Source organism: Hemitrygon akajei, chromosome 9 (assembly GCF_048418815.1).
Source record: "Hemitrygon akajei chromosome 9, sHemAka1.3, whole genome shotgun sequence".
Lineage (NCBI taxonomy): Eukaryota > Metazoa > Chordata > Chondrichthyes > Myliobatiformes > Dasyatidae > Hemitrygon > Hemitrygon akajei.
In genome coordinates this window covers 120,860,711-120,880,819 of record NC_133132.1, presented here as the reverse complement: position 1 = coordinate 120,880,819, position 20,109 = coordinate 120,860,711, and the positions used below count along the sequence as shown (strand labels likewise).

At 43.9% G+C, this 20,109-nt stretch overlaps 1 pseudogene; it reads left to right on the top strand.

Moving 5' to 3' along the window:
• The first annotated feature begins 1,139 nt into the window (after positions 1-1,139).
• LOC140732678 (uncharacterized) lies at positions 1,140-4,892 on the top strand (annotated as a pseudogene).
• Positions 4,893-20,109: the final 15,217 nt, after the last annotated feature.

Below are 20,109 nucleotides of genomic sequence, written 5' to 3'. Positions count from 1 at the left end.
ATAAATTAACCTTATTTGGAGTACTATGTGGAATCTTGGATTCCTCACCTGAGAATGAGGACATTTTAGTGTGGTATGGATCGACTACAGTAGTTCTTGAAAACAGGGGTGTTGACCTGTAAGAAGAGTCTGCATCAGGTTGACCTATACTTATTTTAATTTACAAGAATGAGAGGTGATCTCAGTGAATCTTTGATACCAGGTTTTCTCAGGCTGGATAATCTGGAATTAGAGGATCTATTTTAGGATAAGTCATCATTTAGGACTGGGGCAAGGAGAAAATTCTTCACATAGAAGGTTGTGAATGTTTGAAATTATCTATATTAGAGGTCTTTAGATGCCAAATCATTGTGTATATTCATTGGCATTCCAACATTAAAATCTGGGGAAATGGGTTCAGTGCAGAAAGTGGACAGGATCATCTGTAAACTCAGGAGAAGGCTGAAGGGACTGTATGGTTATTCTGTTTCTACTGTTTATGTTTTTACAACTGGAAATTCTGCAGTCTAATTATATACACATGCCAATTTATTGGCAATGAACCTCAGGGTGTGACTATCACAGGACTAGAAATAGTAACGCTGGCATTGTCAGAGGAAAGTGAAAATCAGGCAGGTTGTAGTATTATCATTAATGTCCAAGTACTAAGAGCTATTGCCTATGATGAACCATATTCAGGATACCAGACCTAAACACAGTAGGATTTTATAGAGCTCTTATAGATAGTGGGGTCAAGGGATATGGGGAGAGGGCAGGAACGGGGTACTGATTGTGTATGATTAGTCATGATTACAGTGAATGGCGGTGCTAGCTAGAAGGGCCAAATGGCCTAGTCCTGCACCTACTGTCTATTGTCTATTGTCTATTGATTTTAAGATGGAAAGCACAAATGCTGCAGAAATGCTTAGGTGGTACAATTGCCAGTCAGAAGAACCACATTCAAAAATAAAACTTTCATTTAGAATAAGAAAGACAAGGTTGATGAGGTTATCTTCCATTATTTACCTTGCACTCCTATGAAATTCCGTAACATTTTCCAAATCTGGAAAATATCAAGGATTTTTGAGCTCCAGCAATTTAGATAGTTCCTACAGAATGTTTCCCATAGGGCAATATTTTACTGTGTCCTTGGGTGGACAATGCACCCAGTTACTAAAAGCCTATTGTTCTTACTGATCATAACTGTGGCAGCAGAAAGATTTGGTACCGAGGGAGAAAGGCGGGCCAAACCGTCATATGTTAAAAACAACAGAACCAACAAATTCCGCAACATCCAGAAAGAACTCAAGGCGCTCAGGCAACAACATAAACTGGTAAACTGTGAGGGAAGGACACCACTGGAAGAACTGCGTGTGGTGCTGAGGAAAAGGCTCATAACTCTGAGAAGAACGGAGCAACATCGGAGGTGCAGGAGAGAAAAAGTACAGAAAAGATCTGCATTTATCAGTAACTCATTTCAGTTCACCAAACAGCTGCTGGGTCAGAAGAGAAGCGGAAAGCTGTCCTATACAAAGGAACAGATGGACCACCATCTTCGAAGCACCTTCAGTTACCCAGACAGAGAAGTTGAACTGGGAGACTGTGATGCCCTCACTGCCCCCGCAGAACCAACAGAGGGTTTTGACCTTCAAGAGCCTCTCTTCAAGGACGTTCAGCAAGTAGTCAGGAAAGCCAGAGCTGGCCCAGTGCCTGGTCCGAGTGGCACCTCCTACAACATCTACAAACGCTGCCCCCAGCTTCTCTGGTGGCTGTGGAGAATCCTCCAGGTTGTCTGGAAGAGAGGCAAAGTGCCCGAGCAATGGAAGTATGCTTCTTCCAAAAGAAGAGAACTCCGAGAACATCAGCCAGTTTAGGATAATATCCTTGCTGAGTGTTGAAGGGAAGATCTTCTTCAGCGTGGTGGCAAAGCGGCTAACAGAGTACTTCCTGAGGAACAATTACATCGACGCATCCATCCAGAGGGGTGGAATTCAAAGGGTACCAGGCTGCTTGGAGCACACTGGAGTCATCACACAGCTCCCGAGAGAGGCCAGAGAGAATAAGGGTGACAGTGGTTTTGTGGTTGAGTTTGGCCAATGCCTATGGATCAATCCCCCACAAGGTTGTTGAAGATGCTCTGAAGAGGCACCATGTTCCTTATGGACTACTACAACGAGTTCCACCTGAGAGTCTCAACAGGGCCCATAACATCAGTCTGATGCAGGCTGGAGATTGGTATCACAGGCTACACCATCTCAGTCATCCTTTTCACCCTGGCAATGAACGTGCTGGTAAAATCTGCAGAGCCAGAGTGTCGAGGCCCGAAATCAAGATCTGGGATCCACCAAACACCAATATAAGCCTTCATGGATGATCTGACTATCACTATGGAGTCAGTGCCAGGTGCTAGGTGGATTCTTAAGGGGCTGGAAAGGTTGATGAGGTAGGCAAGGATGTCCTTAAAGCCTGTCAAATCAAGATCTGTAGTGCTGAAGAAGGGGAGAGTACAGGAGAAATTTTGTTTCTCTATTGAGGACATTCCAATTCCTACCATCAAATTCAGATTCAGTTTATTGTCATTTAAAAACCACAATTGCAATGCAGTTAAAAAATGAGACAATGTTCCTCCAGAATGATATCACAAAAACACATGACAAAACAGGCTACACCAGAAAATCCACATAATGTTTGGCAATCCCCAATCCAGAGTCCGGAGAGGCTGCTGCGTATTAATATCGTGCTACCATCTTAGCGTGTTCCCTGGAAAGGAGCTCCAAACCCACCAGACAAACAAGACAAAAAACTAAAGCTACAAGACCAGCACAAAACCATATATTTACAACATATAGTTACAACAGTGCAAACAATAGCATAATTGATAAAAAAAAAGACCATGGGCACAGTAAAAATAGTCCAAAGATGTTAAAAGATTATAAGTTCGAAAGAAACCACCACACAGTTGCCACAAGTCCTCAGGGTCCCCAATTGACTCGCCATCCCACGCCGGCAGCAGAAGGGAATATCCCCGCTATGGGCTTCCATGGCGCCGCCCGATTCAGCCTTGCAGACGCAGCACACACTGAAAGAGACCTGACCGCAGCGGACTCCGAGCCTCCGACCATCCCCTCCGGCACAGCTTCTCCAAGCACCATCCTCTGCTGAGCGTATTAAGACAGTCCCGCCAATGGCCATCGGCAACGCGACCCCGAGGACTGGGGGCCTGTTCTTCCCAGCAGAGACCCGGACCTCACAGCAGCAGCAGCAACGAAGAAGGCCTTCCTGGAGATTTCCCGATGTTCCTCCGTGCTCCCAAGTCAGTTTTTCATCCGATTATGATTGCGCACGGCACCCCGCTTCACAAATAACAGCTAATCAGCTCTGGAGTGGCCGCTGCAAGCTGCGTCGCGCCGCCATCTTGGGAGAAAATAATTAATTGGGAGAAAATCACAGAGAACCCTGTTAAAAGTCTTGGGAAGATGTTTGATGCACCACTCAGAGATAAGGCAGCAATAAGAAACACCTGTGGGGAGTTTGAACAATGGTTGCAAGAGGTTGACAGGACTGGCCTTCCAGGGCGGTTTAGGGCATGGATTTACCAGCACGGTGTACTACCAAGAATCTTCTGGCCACTGCTTCTCTATGAGTTTCCAATTTCCACTGGTGCTGAATTAGAGAGGGTAGTCAGCTGGTTCCTGCGAAGATGGCTGGGTTACCAAAGAACATCAGCAGCATTGCTGTGTATGGGAATAACGGCAAACTGAGGCCCCCCCTGAAATCCATCGAGGAGGAGTTCAAGGTTTTGCGAGCAAAAGAGGTGCTGCAGTTCCGGGAATCTTCAGATCCAAAGGAGCAAGAGTGGCAGTGAGAACTGGAGAGCAGAGGCTGCAGTGGAAGGAGCTGAGGCGGGACTGTGCCACTAAGTGCTGGTGGGGGCAGTCGCCAAGGGAAGAGTCGGACTTGGAAGCCTTGAAGACCCCATTTTGACAAAGCACAAGGGAAAGAGCGACAAGAACTGGTCCAGAATGAAGTGAGGGCAGCTGTGGAGGAGGAGAGGACCAGCAGAGCAGTGGCAATGAAACAGCAAGGAGCCTGGACCAAAGGGGAGCAGGTGATCGAGCGAAAGATCACGTGGAACGATCTCTGGAAGGTGGATCCACACAGCATCAAATTCCTTATCCAGGCTGTTTATGACGTCCTTCCTAGCCCATCCAACCTGCACTGCGGAGCTTTGCAGAACAACCAGCTCAACCCCTCTGTGAGAAGACCGGTGCGCTAGAGCATATTCTGAGCTGCTGCCCCAGAGCTCTTGCCAATGGCCGTTATCAGTGGCGGCATGACCAGGTCCTCCAGACAATTGCCGAGACAATCTGCAGCACCCTTAACATCTGTCGGAAAACAAGTCGGTCAAGAATACCATCTGCTTTGTCAAAGAGGGGGAAAGACTAACGGAACACCAGAAAGCAACCGGGTTGCTCTTCACTGCGCAGGACTGGAAGCTAAAAGCAGACCTGAGAAAACAGCTGCAGTTTCCTCCCCTCATCACAGAGACCACATTGCGGCCCGACATTGTGTTGTGGTCCAACTCCACGAAGCACATTCTTATCCTTGAGCTTACCGTGCCGTGGGAAGAACGCATGGAAGAGGCCTACAAACGGAAATGAGCCAAGTATGAGGATCTGAAGAATAACTGCCGAAGAAGAAGCTGGAGAGCAAAGTGTTGGCCCGTGGAGGTCGGGTGTCGTGGCTTTGCAGGCCAGTCGCTCTGCAAAGTACACACTGCACTTGGAATCATGGGAGACTGAAGAAGGAGAGGCATTTCTACCACCACAGACGCAGCAGAGAAAGTGTCAAGATGGCTCTGGATAAAGAGGGCAGATCTGTGGGTTGCTGCCAGGGCACAGGCCAGGGTCTGATCAATCCCAGTCGGGTCGCCTGGACGAGGGTGTATGATGCTGAAAGACCCGAAACACCTGACGACCCCAGGTAACATCACTGATGATGTGCCCTAGCTTAGCATCATGCAGATGTTTCTGTAAGAAAAAATGTTGTTTTAAGCCAAGGACATACATGCCGGGGTTGCTGGGATTTTAGCAGTGAACAAACGGTTATGATAGTAGTGCACTTCTCTTGCATTGTACTTTTATTTTAAAAATGGTTTAATTATTTAGTGAATTATTCATATTCTGATACATTACTCATCATGGTTATGGATTTAAGTATTAGATACATATCTACTGTAGGTAGGGGGTATCATGCATTTCATGACTTTAAAAGGTCAACTTGATTAGGTTTTGGCAGGCAGTAATTGTTTTTATTAGACTAGTTAGTTTCACAAAATTAGAATGGATTTGGTTTCATCTAATCCTAATGTCAATCTCCTGGAGAAACAACAATCCAACGTATGTTGCAGGAAAACTAGTTCAGATGCCTGTGTGGCTCAAAGTTGGCATGCAAGCCTTTGGTGCAAAAGAGTCCATTTTTATGTGCATTAATTGATCAGAGCCTTCCAGTGGGGGCGCTAAATTGAGAAGCGGGGAGATGTTCCTAGAAATCTGGAATCAGGGGCAAGTCATTTCCAGGCTAGATCATACATCATAGTGAATATAGCACGGTGAGCAGTTTACATCCTATCCTCTTTTTAAAAGTGATTAAAATAATGAGTTTCAGATCGCATGATTTTTTTTCCCATAATATTTTCCCAAGATTCTCTTTTGCCAACATTCACATAAAAATAAAGGCAGTGTTTCACAGATGGGGAAGGAAGAGGGCCAAGTAAGGTACACTGGTTATTTAATACCTTTTACACTTCTCAGAAATATTTGCAGCAAGAGTTTAATTCACATTGCAGGGAAGAGATACATTTACAACTCAAATCACTTCTGAGAGTCATCTATGATAAACATGTTTTATTTTGTCCAATTCTTTCAGAAAGCACAGACTGCAAGCTCTTGGAGGCTGCATAGATTTCTTTTGTGTATTGTGCATTGCAGATTGAACGCATTGATTTGTGAAGCAATGAATTAACAAGTTAGGCTTCACGCAACATTGCATAATTTAGATGAATAAATATAGACTTCGCTATCAGGCCTGGACTGGCCAATTGGCATTATCGGCAGGAATCAGAGGAGCCGGTGTACTCATGGGCTGATGGGCTGGTCTTCATGAATGACACACTAAATATAATCAATGCCAAAATAACAAACACACTTTTTAAAAAGATTTGCTCTGTTTGTGTGTGCTAGTTATTGTATCGCTGTTGCTTAACATGTGAGGCCTCAATTTCAATGAGTCCTTATCTGTGATTTTGCTGAATGGTCTAATTAATTGTCTGGTGGTGTTAGAAAACTGGATAAGCCTAAACCGACTGAACACGTTGTCACAGAAATGGACAATAATTCATCCGGGAGGAGCTGAGAAAGTCGGAGACCAAAGGTGCTCAATGTGTGAAAATAACTGATTTGTTCTGTCCTCAGCCACTGTTGCTGGGCTTAAAGAGAGCACACCTGCTGCAGATCCCTGAAATCCCTGAAATCCCAAATCACCAGCATGATGTAAATATTCTTACTGAGAAAAGCAAGTCACAACAGGAGACAAAACAAAAACTGAATCCATTATGTGAACTGGTTGGACTGTATTCAATTACTTTGTCTGTTTTTAAATTTCATTTAAGTATTATTAGATAGTCTAATAATATCTAATATCTAATTTAATACAATAAAATACCTAAAATAGGTGAATAAAAATAAAGCATGCTTAACTATTTAAAGGTTATTTAAGAAAATTATTTTGCTTAAAAAGCATATATACATGAAACAAGCACAGAAAAATAACTTGGCATGAGCCCACAGCTTGAATTAGGATGACTTGCTTTAAGTGGTAGGACTGATACTTTTAGTCCCAGATATTAATTGCTTAGCATTCATTTAAAGATTTTATTCACACAATTTTAAGGTCTTATGGTCTTAACTTTACGGAAAGAGCTGACATTCAGGAAGTTTGGAGATATGTGAGTGGTGATTTACCCTCGATATCTTATGCATGCATACATTTCTCATTATTGGGCTTGAGATCAAGTGACTCTCTTTTTCTCTTGAGGATTGTCTTGCACTGACTTTAAAAGGCAAACACGAGGAAATCTGCAGATGCTGGAAATTCAAGCAACACACACAAAATGCTGGTGGAACGCAGCAGGTCAGGCAGCATCTATAGGGAGAAGCGCTGTCGATGTTTCGGGCCGAGACCTCGAAGGGCATTTTGTGTGTGTTGCTTGCACTGACTTAATTGCTTAAAACTAAATTTAGCCTCGTCCACACTAGACTGGATAAATCTGTAACCGAGGCTTTTTCTCTTCGTTTTGACCCTCCGTCCACACTGAAACGGCGTTTTCCTCCCCCGAAAATGGAGCTTTTCTAAAACACTCTCCAGAGTGTGTAGATCTGAAAATGCCGGCTGGGGGGTGTAGTGTGGACGGGGTAACCAGAGCTTTATAAAAACACTGTCATGACGTGCCGGAACAGATGGTGGCGGCAGTGCGGCATTTCATTGTTTTCTTGAACTAGGAGGAGGAAACGGAAAAAGTATACCGTTTCTTCTTCGCTTGTTTTCTGTAGCTGCGTCCTGCGCGCCCACCCAGTAGGAGGAGATTTGCCCAAATACCCGTTTTAATGTGGACAGAGGTATTTTCAGAAACACCTGGTGAGGACGCTTATCGTTTTTTCGCGACACCGGCATTTTCAAGATTCACTGGCTCAGTGTGGATGTAGCCTAAATGAAGGGTTTAAGATGGCACGACTAAAGTGATAACTTGTTGGTTGTCATTGAAACAAAGAAAGCAACTAAACACTTTGTTAATCACACTTTTTTGGTAAAGTTGCTTGCTCTTATTGTTGTTTGTTACGATTTTTAAAATCTCTCTTTGCACACTGAGTGTTTAGATGGTCTCTTGTCTTTAATTAGCTCTACCAGGGTTCTTTGTTTCATGGCTGACTGTAAGGAGACAAATTTCAAGGTTGTTTGAAGCATACATACTTTGATAATAAATGTACTTTGAACTTTGATGATTTTCAAAGATCAAACTGCTGGTGGGGGAGAAAACTCCAAGTTCACGCAAATAGAAAGGCTTAGGAACCAAATCAAATTACTCTTTTGAGGCCAGTGCCATCCAGTCAGGGTACTTCAGTGATGTTCTCCCAAAAATAATGACAACACTACCTGCATAATGCTGTAGCATTCCACCAAAGGAAGGCAGTTCCTGGGAATTTTCTGAATGAAACAGACCTTCAATTTTCAGCTCAAATGGTGATGCCATTTTTGCAAATAACTAATGTTGAATGAGCCTTGGACTACTGAAGCTCCAGCATGTTTTGGAGACTTCTTCAAACTGCTACAGCAAGAAATTTCAGTCCATTCTAGATGTCTGAAGAGTGACACCTGGGAGAACAGTATCCAGGAAGGTAATATGACAGTACTTTTAAAGCTGTTTCTTTTTTACCTGGAGCTGTGCACACACACACACACACACACACACACACACACACACACACACACACACACACACACACACACACACACACACACACACACACACACACACACACACACACACACACACACACACACACACACACACACACCTGAATGGGCTGACATAATCCTGTATTACGTTTAGCGATTAAAAAAAATCATTCAACAAAACAAATCCGATAAAAATACATGAGGATCTCCTGCAGAAAAAAGAACTTTCTGGTCTGGGTGTTGGACAATTGATATTACTCCAGGTGAACGGAGTATTAGGGACAGTTGGATGAATACCTGGCATCTTGTCAAATGAGTATAAAACCAGTGGACCAGCCCAAGTAAACAGTACCAACTGTGAACCCAGTATGGTGCCAGACAAGTGAAAAAACAATATTCCTTAGGGCCTGAACCAAGTGCTAGGATGTCAAATGAATACCAAGCAACATGTGTTGAAAGCCAATAGCAGGATGCCAAGGGAAAGCGAGGATACAGGCAACTGGAGTCACATTTAACCATCAGTGAAATGCAATTTCTCAGGTGACTGCTGTTGCATATGGTTCTCAGACTGCCAGTAACTTCTATTGTCCTTGATGTGATAAATTTAATTTAATAAATCACAGTTGTTATTATGGTCCAGATTGTGAAGTCCATTGAACAAGGAACACAAGAAAAACCTGCATTTATCAGCAGAACTTCGGGTGCTGATAACAATGAAGGAGATCTGATCATGGGCTGTATTTCTCTGATGAACATGACATTATAATTTGGGCTGTTGATTACTTAAGTAAATTGATTACAATTAATTATGTGATAATATATAAAATGGTTATGAATCAATGGAAGTTTTACTTGTATTGTTTCATAATAATGGAGTACAGATACCTGTCTTTCCTTCTCCTTTCTTGCCTGTGCCTCTTTCTCCTTCCCTCCTTTTCACCCCTTCCCTCACTCTATTACACTCTTTCACCTCCCCTTCTAGCATTCCATCCCCCTCACCTTCACTCCCATATCTCATTCAAAGGGGAGATAGCTATCATGGGATGGCCTGCAACGACTGCCTTGTTGGGGTAATTAAATTTATTCTTTAACCTGGGTTTGCCACCTCATTCAATGATGGTGCCCAGGAAACAGGGTTGCAGGATCATCCTCATTTTGTTGATACCTTAAAAAAAATGGATAACTGTTTTTTTTATTTTCTCCTTGAATCTTTCCTGCTACTATGGCTAACACCCAAATTCAGTTTCTATTCCTTACTTTTAATATGAGAACTCTGTCAGTCTTTGATTTAAGATTAATACATCTCTGTAATTATCTGACAGAGGAATTTTCCGTTTTGCCACTGCTTGCATGTTTTTTAGCTTCAGCTCTGACATGTCGGGGTCTAAATGTAGAGCGGTCTCTCCAGTCCTTCAATCCCGTTGCTTCATATCCGCACAGTCAGTTCCCCATAATAACATGCAAGTCTTGATCAAATCATATGGCTTAATGTCTTGAGTGGTGATCTTATTAAAATATACGTTCTGTTAAATTCAAGGGCAACTAGGAATGTGGAATAAATACTGGCTTAGCTGGTGACACCCACATCCCGTAAATGAATAAATTAAAAATAAAATTACCAACTCTACAATACAAGATGTATCTCTAATTATAACATCAGATGATTGTTTACATGTAGTTATTTATTTAAACATATGTAGATTGCTGATGGTCCATATAGGTTTGTCATTTATATTCTAGGTTCAAGTACGCCAAAACATACTGTGAAATGTGTCAGTTGTGTTAACAACCAGTACAGTTGAGGGTATGATGGGTCAGCCCAAACATGTTGCCACACATCCTGGTGCCAACATAACATCTCAACACTGCTCGGCGGAACAAAACAAAACACACAAAAGAGAGCACAACAAACAAACCACAGCAAAACAAGCCCGTTCCTCCCTTGCACCCACACACATAAACAGTCCTCTAACCCCCAGGACAGGCTGCCTTCAATGGCCTCCACCCTCCAGCAGACTTGGAATTGGACTTGGACTCACAAACATCGTTCCTTCAACCACGTCAGTGGACTTGCGGAGATTCGCCAGCTCTGCACAAAAGGATTTCCAGTTTGACCCTCAGGTCTCGATCCTTGGCATTAACCCCAGCACCTGCTGACCACCAGACACTAGGACTCAAATTCCAGACTCATCAACGATGGGACCCCGAACACCGGGAAATGAACACCAGCCCCACCAATTTGCAAATCCGTGTGGGCATCAGGCCTCGTTTCTCTTGCCCGCACAGAACACTGACTCTAGAACCCTCCGACAACTTTCTGGCCCGGGGGTGGGGTGGGAGTCACCAGCTCTTGTCCACGCTGGTCTGCTGGCCTAATATCCAGCCTGACATCAAGGTCTAACCTGTGGACATTCCACATCCATGTTGCTGGCCTTCAAATGCAGTGTAGAGACTTAGAATCTGGCCTGTCCTCTAATTCCCCACATCCCTGTCCCTAAATATTAACCTGACCCCTAATTCCCTTATCTGTCCCCAAACCCATCCCTACGAGACAAAAAAGAACAATAAACAAATGACTAAAACTGTGCCATGACCTAAGTAGTGGTCAGAGCTTGGCACCATCTTGGAATATATGGCTGTGTGTGCACCTTTGAGAACTGCATGTATCAGAGGGTATAACTTCAAATATATTGCTGTACCAGCCACTGCTGTTAATAGAGTTTTGATGACCTTCAGTTTGGGAGGCCCTATAGGTCTCCTCTACCCTTGAAACTTGTCTTGGTGAACTCCAATGCAATTAAGTCTATTGGCACCACAGAGAGTGGTCCTGGATATTTGAGTTTAATCATGCATCTGTCCCTAGCCTACAGTTACTGCACCACTTGTCAAATGCTGTCAGGCCCTTTTGTATTTAGACAGTATTTTTGTGATTCTGCCTTTGCTTTGCATTGTATTTCATTTATTCACTTCAAGAACATTTCATAGATTTCTGTCTATTCCTTGTTTAATTGGTAAAAGATTACTAACACACATATTAGAAATCAGGAAGGTGTTTAATTTTTTTTAAAAATCAACACTTACTGAACAAACATTCTGTGATGTTTATGTAAAGCTCCAGAGACCAAATTATTTTTGTTTCAAGGTGACTTGTCTTGAAACAGTCATGTGGCAAGCAAATGACCTGTATTCCCAGAGGGTGGCAACTTCTCTGTCGGTGGGGACTGCCTTCTTGATTAATTTAAGTGGCCACATAGAGATTTACATTAATCAGCTAATTCCAATGTTGTTTTGTTTAACCCCATCAAGCTAAGTTATTGAGTTTTGATAGCACCAACTACATACAATGTGATAAATTGCATTAGTTTCAAAGGCTACACTGTTCTGCCCAAAGATATGCGTGAAACATAGTTATACACTGATGAGGTTTGTACATTAATAATATTTTTCTAATGAAGAAGGGTCTTGGCTCACAATGTTGACTGTTTATTCATTTTCATAGCTGTTGCCTGACCTGCTGAGTTCCTTCGGGGGGGGGGGGGGGGGGGGTGTGTGTGTGTGTGTGTGTGTGTGTGTGTGTGTGTGTGTGTGTGTGTGTGTGTGTGTGTGTGTGTGTGTGTGTGTGTGTGTGTGTGTGTGTGTGTGTGTGTCTCTCTCTCGCTTTTTTAAATGATAATGCGTTGAGACCTTTGTTAAGCAGTATTAGAACTGTTGATACTGATTTTTAAAAATGTATTGCCTTCTTATTTTAAAATAAAACTAAAGTTAAAATCAGATATTTATTTACCATTAACCTGTTACTCATTGATATCTGTAGTGTATTCCAGTAGATTTTGTATTTTCAACAGACTGAAGGTCAAATTTAAAACAATCTCCAAACAAGTCAATTTACTAATCATACGCTTTCTAATTAGTTTAGCATCCTAATCTTAAATTACAACAATGTGCAATCCCATGATCACAACCCAAGCCCAAGAAAAGCTCTCCCATTGTGGAGAATTATCGGACTGTGCATAATCAGTTAAAGAATACTCATGGTAACTCTTTCTGAATTCAAACAATCGATATGTGCTTTTAAAATACTGAACTTGCTCAAGCGTGTAACTCAGTTTTCAAGACAGGAGTTCTGTGTCAGTTATGGCCTTTTCACTGGATCATGCCAAGAAAAAAGTCCTGGTTTATGCAGAACCACAAACATTACACGCTGTGTGATACCAATCACAAGTGTGTTATTACTTGAAGCACTGAGAAGAGTGAAGGCTATTCCTTACAGAGGATGGGAGAAAATCAGAAGGAAAACTATTGGCCACACAGGACTACTCAAATACAGCCAGGAACGGCATATTTAATTCCTTTTTGGCCACGTGATGATACATGATGCTTGGAGATGACGATAGGCTGAATGTTTTCACACTGATAAACTTAGAATGACAGATTTATTTTATGAATAATTGTTTTTGATTGATTCTTTTATGCAAGAAGTACAAAACTAATTTTTCAGTTTAGTTCCAGGAAGTCTAACTGTATTGTCAAGGATGCCTGCTACCCAAGCCATTCCATTTCCACTCATTTGGAGAGGATACAGGAACTTGAAAACCTGGATGTCGAAGCTCAGGGCAGCTTTCTTCCCACTGCAATCAGACTTCTGTAATCAATCATCTCCTTCACATCCTCTTCCCAGTGGTACTGCCTTGTCTTCAGACCTTTTATTCTACCTCTTCCATTACTGTTACTTTAGCATTTTGTTTTGCACAACCTCAGTTTGCACTATTATACTTGGCACCATTCCCTTGTTTTGAACTCATCAGTTTATTTATTGTTGTACCTGTTTGGTCCGAAGGTTTCACAGGAGCATTACACTTGGTGTACATGACAATAAACTAATCTCAACCTGAAATACTGAAAATTTGAAAGTAAAAACAAAAACAGGCTGTATGTACTTAGTAGATGAGGCAGCAGCTCTGTAGAAAGAACCCAGTTAACATTATATAGTGATGGCCTTTCATGAGCAATTGACTCCTCCCTGGAAAATTGGAATTGATGCAATAGCTGTAATTTAGCATGGTTAGAGCCATAGAAACATGGAAAAGTACAGCACAGAAACAGGCCTTTTGGCCCATCTACTTCATGCCGAAACCATTTACCTGAATCAGGACCATATCCCTCCATACTCCTAACATCTATGTACTTATCCAAACTTCACTTACATGCTGAAACTGAGCTCTCATGCACCACCTGTTCCACATTCTCAAGACCCTCGTTGAACATTACAATTTCATTCTCAACATCTTGATTTCCAAATGAAGCATGGAAGTTGACAGAGAACAATATTGTTGGTCGTAATGAGGTTACAGACGTGGATCTGGTCCTTGCTCATGTTATCATGCCAATTCTCCCCCAAGAGGGCTGAAAACATTTCATATGAAGATACAGACAAATGAAAGGGGGAGAAAGTGAAGAAGGTAATCAGTTCTTACTGTTACTCAAATACAGACCGATAGGATCTCCTTATTACCATTAATATACTAAATGACAAGGATTCAAACCTATTCTGAGATCAGGAAGGAAGAAGTGTTGGGTGTCTTAAATAACATTATGGTGTGTAGATCCGAAGGCCTGATGGTATATTCTCCAGGTTATTGAGAAAGGCAAGAGATAAAATTGCTCACATATCTTCGTGTATGCCCTAGCCACAACTGTGGTCCTGGATGACTGGTGAGTAGCTGATATTGTTCCATTATTCAAGTAGGGATAATCCTGGAAACTGTAAGCTGGTGACTCTCATGTCAGTGTAGGAAAGTTACTGGAGAGGTTTACTTGGGGTAAGATTTATGAGCAATTGGAAAACCATGGCCTAAATAGAGATAGTCAGCATAACATTGTGTGGGGCAAGTAGTGTCTTATAATTTGACAGAGTTTTTCAAGAAGGTTATGAAGGTGCTTGATTAAAGTAGAGCTGTGGATGTTGTCTACGTGGTTTTAAATAAGGATGTTTGTTTGACAAGGTCCCTCATGGGAAGTTCTTCCAGAAGATTAAGATGCATGGGATCCATGGTGAATTGTCTTTTTGGATTCAGAACTGGCTTGGCCATAGGAGACAGAGGATAGTAGTTGATGTTACTAATTCTGTGAGTACTTATGTTCCACAGGGATCCATACTGGGACCTCTGTTGTTTGTGATATAAATATATGAACTGGATGAACATATAGATGGGTAGATTAGTAGGTATGCAGATGATACGAAGATTGGTGGTGTTTTAGGTAGTACAGAAGACTGGCAACGGATACAGTGGGATAGAAATAGGTTGCAGACATGGGCAGAGAAATGGCAGGAAGTGTTTAACTCAGCCAAATATGCAGATTTAAGGTATTCAGCCCATTGAGTCTGTTCCACCATTCCATCATGGCTGATATATTATCCCTCTCAACCTCATTCTCCTGCCTTCTTCCCATAATCTTTGATGCCCTGACTAGCCAAGAACCTATTAAACCCTGGTTTAAGTATACCCAATGACTTGGCCTCCACAACCATCTGTAGCAATGAATTCCACAGATTCACCACCCTCTGGCTAAAGAAATTTCTCCTTATCTCTGTTCTAAAGGGATGCCCTTGTATTCTGAAGCTGTGCCCTCTGGTCCTAGACTCACCCACTATAGGAAACATTCTCTCTATGTTCACTCTACCTATGCCTTTCAATATTCAATAGGATTCAAAGAGATCCTCCCGCATTTTCTAAACTCTAATGAGTACTAGCCAGAGCCATCAGACACTCCTTCTACTCACAACACATACAAAATACTAGAGGAATTGAGAAAGCCAGGCAGCATCAATAGAAAAGAGGAAACCATTTCCATAACACCAGAAGATATGGGAACAGAATTAGGCCTTTTAGTCCATCGAGTTGCTCCGCCATTTCATCCTGGCTAATTCAATTTCACTCAGCCCCAATTCCCTGCCTTCTCCCCGTATTCATGCCCTGATCAATCAAGGAACTCTCAACCTCTGCCTTAAGTATACATAAAGACGGCCTCAACAGCAGCTTGTGGCAAAGAATTCCACAGATTCACCATTCTCTATCTAAAGTTCCTCCTCAACTCCATTCTAAAAGGACATCTTTCTATTCTGAGGCTCGGTCCTCTGGTCTTAGATTCTCCCACCATGTGAAACATTCTCCCCACATCTACTCTATCAAGGCTTATCACTATGTAATAAGTTTCAATAAGGTCACCCCTCTTTCTTCTGAATTCCAGCGAATACTGTCCCAGAACTATCAAAAGCTCTTCATATGTTAAGCCATTCAATCCTGGAATCATTTTTGTGAGCCTCCTTTGAACCCTCTCCAGTGTCAGCACATCCTTTCTAAGATAAGGGGCCCAAAACTGCTCACAATACTCCAAGTGAGGCCTCATGTGCTTTATAAAGTCTCAACATTACATCCTTGCTTTTATATTCTAGTGCTCTTGAAATGAATGCTAACATCACATTTGCCCTCCTCACCACAGAATCAACCTGCAAATTAACCTTTCTTCTTCTTCTTCAGTTGTCCATTGAAATCCGATGACGATGTCCACTCCTTTAAGGGTGAGATCTTTGATGACTGTACAGTCCTATCCTGGACCCACAAGTTCTATTGCAGGTGGGACATGTATCTGTGGTAGTGGCGGTAGTGACGGCAACCATGGCTGCATTTCTCCTGGCTCTCTTCTACTGACTTCTGGTTGTTCTTTCCATCTCCAGAATATGAACTCCGTCCCTACACAGCTGTCGCCAAGTGATCCGGTCAGCAACAACATCCTCCAGGTCCTCGGGTCCGATCTTGCACTTCCTTAAAGCATTCTTCATCTGATCCTTTTAGCACTTCTTCGGCCCTCCAGCTGAGCATCGACCATGATGTAGCTGGCTGTATAACACTCTGCAGGGTAGCCGACATGGGGGCATCCTTATCACGTGCCCCAGCCACTGCAGCTGACACTGGGTGACCATGGCCTCAATACTTCTGCAGTTGGTCTTTACAAGTATTTCAGTGTGAGGCACCCGCTCACGCCAAATAATTCCCAGGATGCGCCGAAGGCAGCTTATGTGGAAGCGCTCCAAGGACTTGATGTGACGGCTGTAGGTTACCCAAGCTTCACAGCTATAAAGGAGGGTGGTGACACAGACCGCTTGGTATACAGTGACCTTTGTGGAGGGACGAAGGCTCCTGTTCTGAAAGACTCTACGCTGAAGTCTCCCAAAGGCAGTCGATGCCAGTTTAATGTGGCTCTGGATGTCGTTGTCAATGCTGCTATCCTCAGAGAGAATGCTCCCCAGATATTTGAAAGGTGGCACTACTGACAGCTTTTCATCACCAACAGTGAAGGCATGTAGGGTGGGTGGGACACTGGTACTCCATTGGCAAACCACTTCTGTCTTGGTGGTATTGACAGTCAGCCCCATCCTGCTGTACTGCCACGCTGCTGCTGTCTTCAATCTCGTTGTGGAGAACACACAAGAGGAAGATGTTAAAGGGCACTGGCGCTAGCACACACCCCTGCCTCACCCCGTGTACAAGGAAGGGCTCAGACTCTTGTCTTCCTATGGTCACCTGAGCAGTCATCCCATCATGGAACTGGTGGAGGATGTTAACAAATTTATTGGGACAGACAAACCTGAGGAGGACATCCCATAAGAGCTCTCTTTGCACAGTGTTGAATGCTTTGGAGAGGTCGACAAAGGCCATAAACAGGTCCTGATGTTGCTCCCGGCACTCTTCCTGAAGCTGCTGGGCTGTGAAGATCATGTCGATCATGCTCCTGTTCTTCCTAAATCCACACTGCGATTCAGGCAGCATTGACTCGGTGATGTTGCTGATGAGCCTCTGAATCATCACATTAGCCAGGACCTTTCCAGCAACAGAAAGGAGTGATATGCCCCTACTATTGCCGCAGATGGCCTTGTCACCCTTGTTCTTATAAATTACAATGATATTTGCATTTCTCCATTGCTGTGGGATGTTCTCATCAGTCCAGGCCTTGGTGATGTACTGGTAGAGGGTTCGCATACTCATGTACCCTCCGTTCTTCAGTAACTCAGCAGGGATGTTGTCAATGCCAGGGGACTTGTTGTTCTTAAGGGAATGGACATCTGATAGAACCTCCTGGAAGGTTGGTGGTAGACTGAGGTTGTGGATAGGAGGAAGTTCAGACAGTTCGTCCAGGATGGTGGGGTCTGCGTCAGAATCCTGATTAAGCAGGTGTTAAAATGCTCAGCCCACCTCAGCAGAATGGTATTCTGATTCTTCAGAAGTGTTAGACCATCTGCTGTTTTCAGGGGAGTAACGCATTGATTTATTCGGCCATAGATGGTTTTGAGAGCATTGTAAAAATTATGCATGTCATTATTATCGGCAAAGGACTGGATTTCATGTGCCTTTTCAGTCCACCACTCATTTTGTATAGCCCGTACTGCCTTTTGCAGTTTCCTCTGAGCTGCCTGTCAATGTCGCCTGATGCTGATGGATGAAGGGTTATATAAAGTTGCCCGGTGTGCTTTGTGCATGTCCTTAAGCAATTTGAGGATGGTATCCGAGGTATTGTCAAACGAGTCTTGGTGGTTCCTGCTCTTATGGCCAATGGATTGAGCTGCTGCCTCATTGAGCGCAGAGCTGATATAGGTCCACTGTTGTTCCACGATATATTCTGAACTCAGACAAGGTTCCAGCTCCCTTAGTTTCTCAGCTAGGATGCATTGAAACTCACTTCTTGTTTCTCAGGCGGTTGCAATTTAGCCACTTTTTATTGGGTTTGTGCAGCCACAAGGGGGGACGCACTTTCATATGGAGCTTGGTCACAATCATACAGTGGTCAATCCAGCACTCTGCACCTCTCATGGCACGGGTGATGGGAACATCCTTGATGTCACTACATCTCACAATGATGAAATCGATCATGTGCCAACGTTTCGAGCAAGGGTGCATCCACGATTTCTTACATTTTGCCTTCTGCTGGAAGATGGTGTTGGTTATGGTAAGGTTATGCTCAGAGCAAAGAGTAAGTAGCCTCATGCCGTTTGCACTGACCTTGCCAATACCATGCCTACCTAGCACTCCATTCCATATCCAGTTCTTCCATCTCACCCTCGCGTTGAAGTCCCCAGGCAAAAGGATTTTATCATTCTTCGGGATCTGGCAAAGAGCTTCATCCAATGTCTGATAAAAGCATTCCTTGGCCTCGTTCTCAGATGGCAAAGTTGATGCGTAGGCACTGAGAAGCGTGGCATAACGTTTCTTTGCCGGGGGATACGGAGGGTCATTAGTCTTTCACTAATGCCAATAGACGTCTCCGTGAGACTTGGTAGAAAGGTGTTCTTGATGGCCAATCCTACTCCGTGGAGATGTTGTCCACCTGGGGGGAAACCTTTCCAGAAGAAGGTGTAACCCATCCCTTCCTCTGTTAAAGAGCCTTCATCCAGGAGCCTGGTCTCCCTCAGGGCAGCAATGTCCATGTTGCAGCGCCTCAGCTCAGCAGCGATCAAGGCTGTTCTCTGTTGAGGTCTGTCAGAGATGCCATACGAGTCCAGGAGAGTCCTTACATTCCATGTTGCCAGTTTTAGGTTGTATTATTTCTTATTTCGACCGCAGTAGTGGAATAGCCTGATAGGCACGGTAACCTATCCAGGTGAGTGATTGAATCGGCAATTTTTAGGCCAGCTTTTCTAGGCCCTTCCCCAATTGGAGTGAGCAGTGCAGTCCTTAAATAGGGCTGCTCAGTCGCACAGGGGTCTGCCGAAAACAGCTGCCACTCAGTCCCAGCTGCTAGCGACCAAATACCCTGTGCCGCTGCCGTGCAGGGTTCTGACTAGGAGCTCCCAGTCCATTCGTACCTGCTCCCACTGCCAGACGCCCATCACCGTCAGACTTCAACCATATGTAAGGTCCAGGTATTGTTCACCGTGGTCAGAGGTGGAGACCTGGGCAAGGAAGATATTAAAGTGCCACAGGGGGTGCGCCATCCCCAGTAACATTATCTTCACCATGATGAGGTAAATCCTGGTGGCAAGGGTGATCCCAGGACAACCAGTCCCGCATCTTGGCTGCAGGAGGCTGCCAGGTCCTTGGTCTGTTTAGACCCGCCTATTGCGCGTCGCCAGCGCATTGCTTTTCTGTCAGAGTGTGCTCCCTCAGCCTTATCTCAACAGACTTACCACAAGGCAGTGGGGCTATTTACCCATAGCTGGGACAGTGGTTGACAGGCGCCAGGGCGTGTCCACACACTGGTGGGCATGCACACCACATCTCTGGGGCCCACTGCTGCTCCGAGATCCCCTGTAGTTTAGCCTGGGACCGTAAGATACCCAGTTTCCGCGTGTGGCCCTGAGGAGGCACTGCAGGAGCCTTGGTGGTGGAGAGGCTCTGCACTGGCAGGAGGAGGCTTACGCACTCGGCTCCTCTTCTCACCCTCTGTTGAGAAGGCTTCCCAGTGGCAATAGCTGTAAGCAGAGAGTAGCAAGCAGAGAGTGCTATGCGACATACAGCATGCAGCATGCACTAACTACAAGCACTACTACACTACTGCACTACTGCACTAGACGCTTCACACACATCCTGTGAGTAAATACTCCCACCCACACACAAATTACCT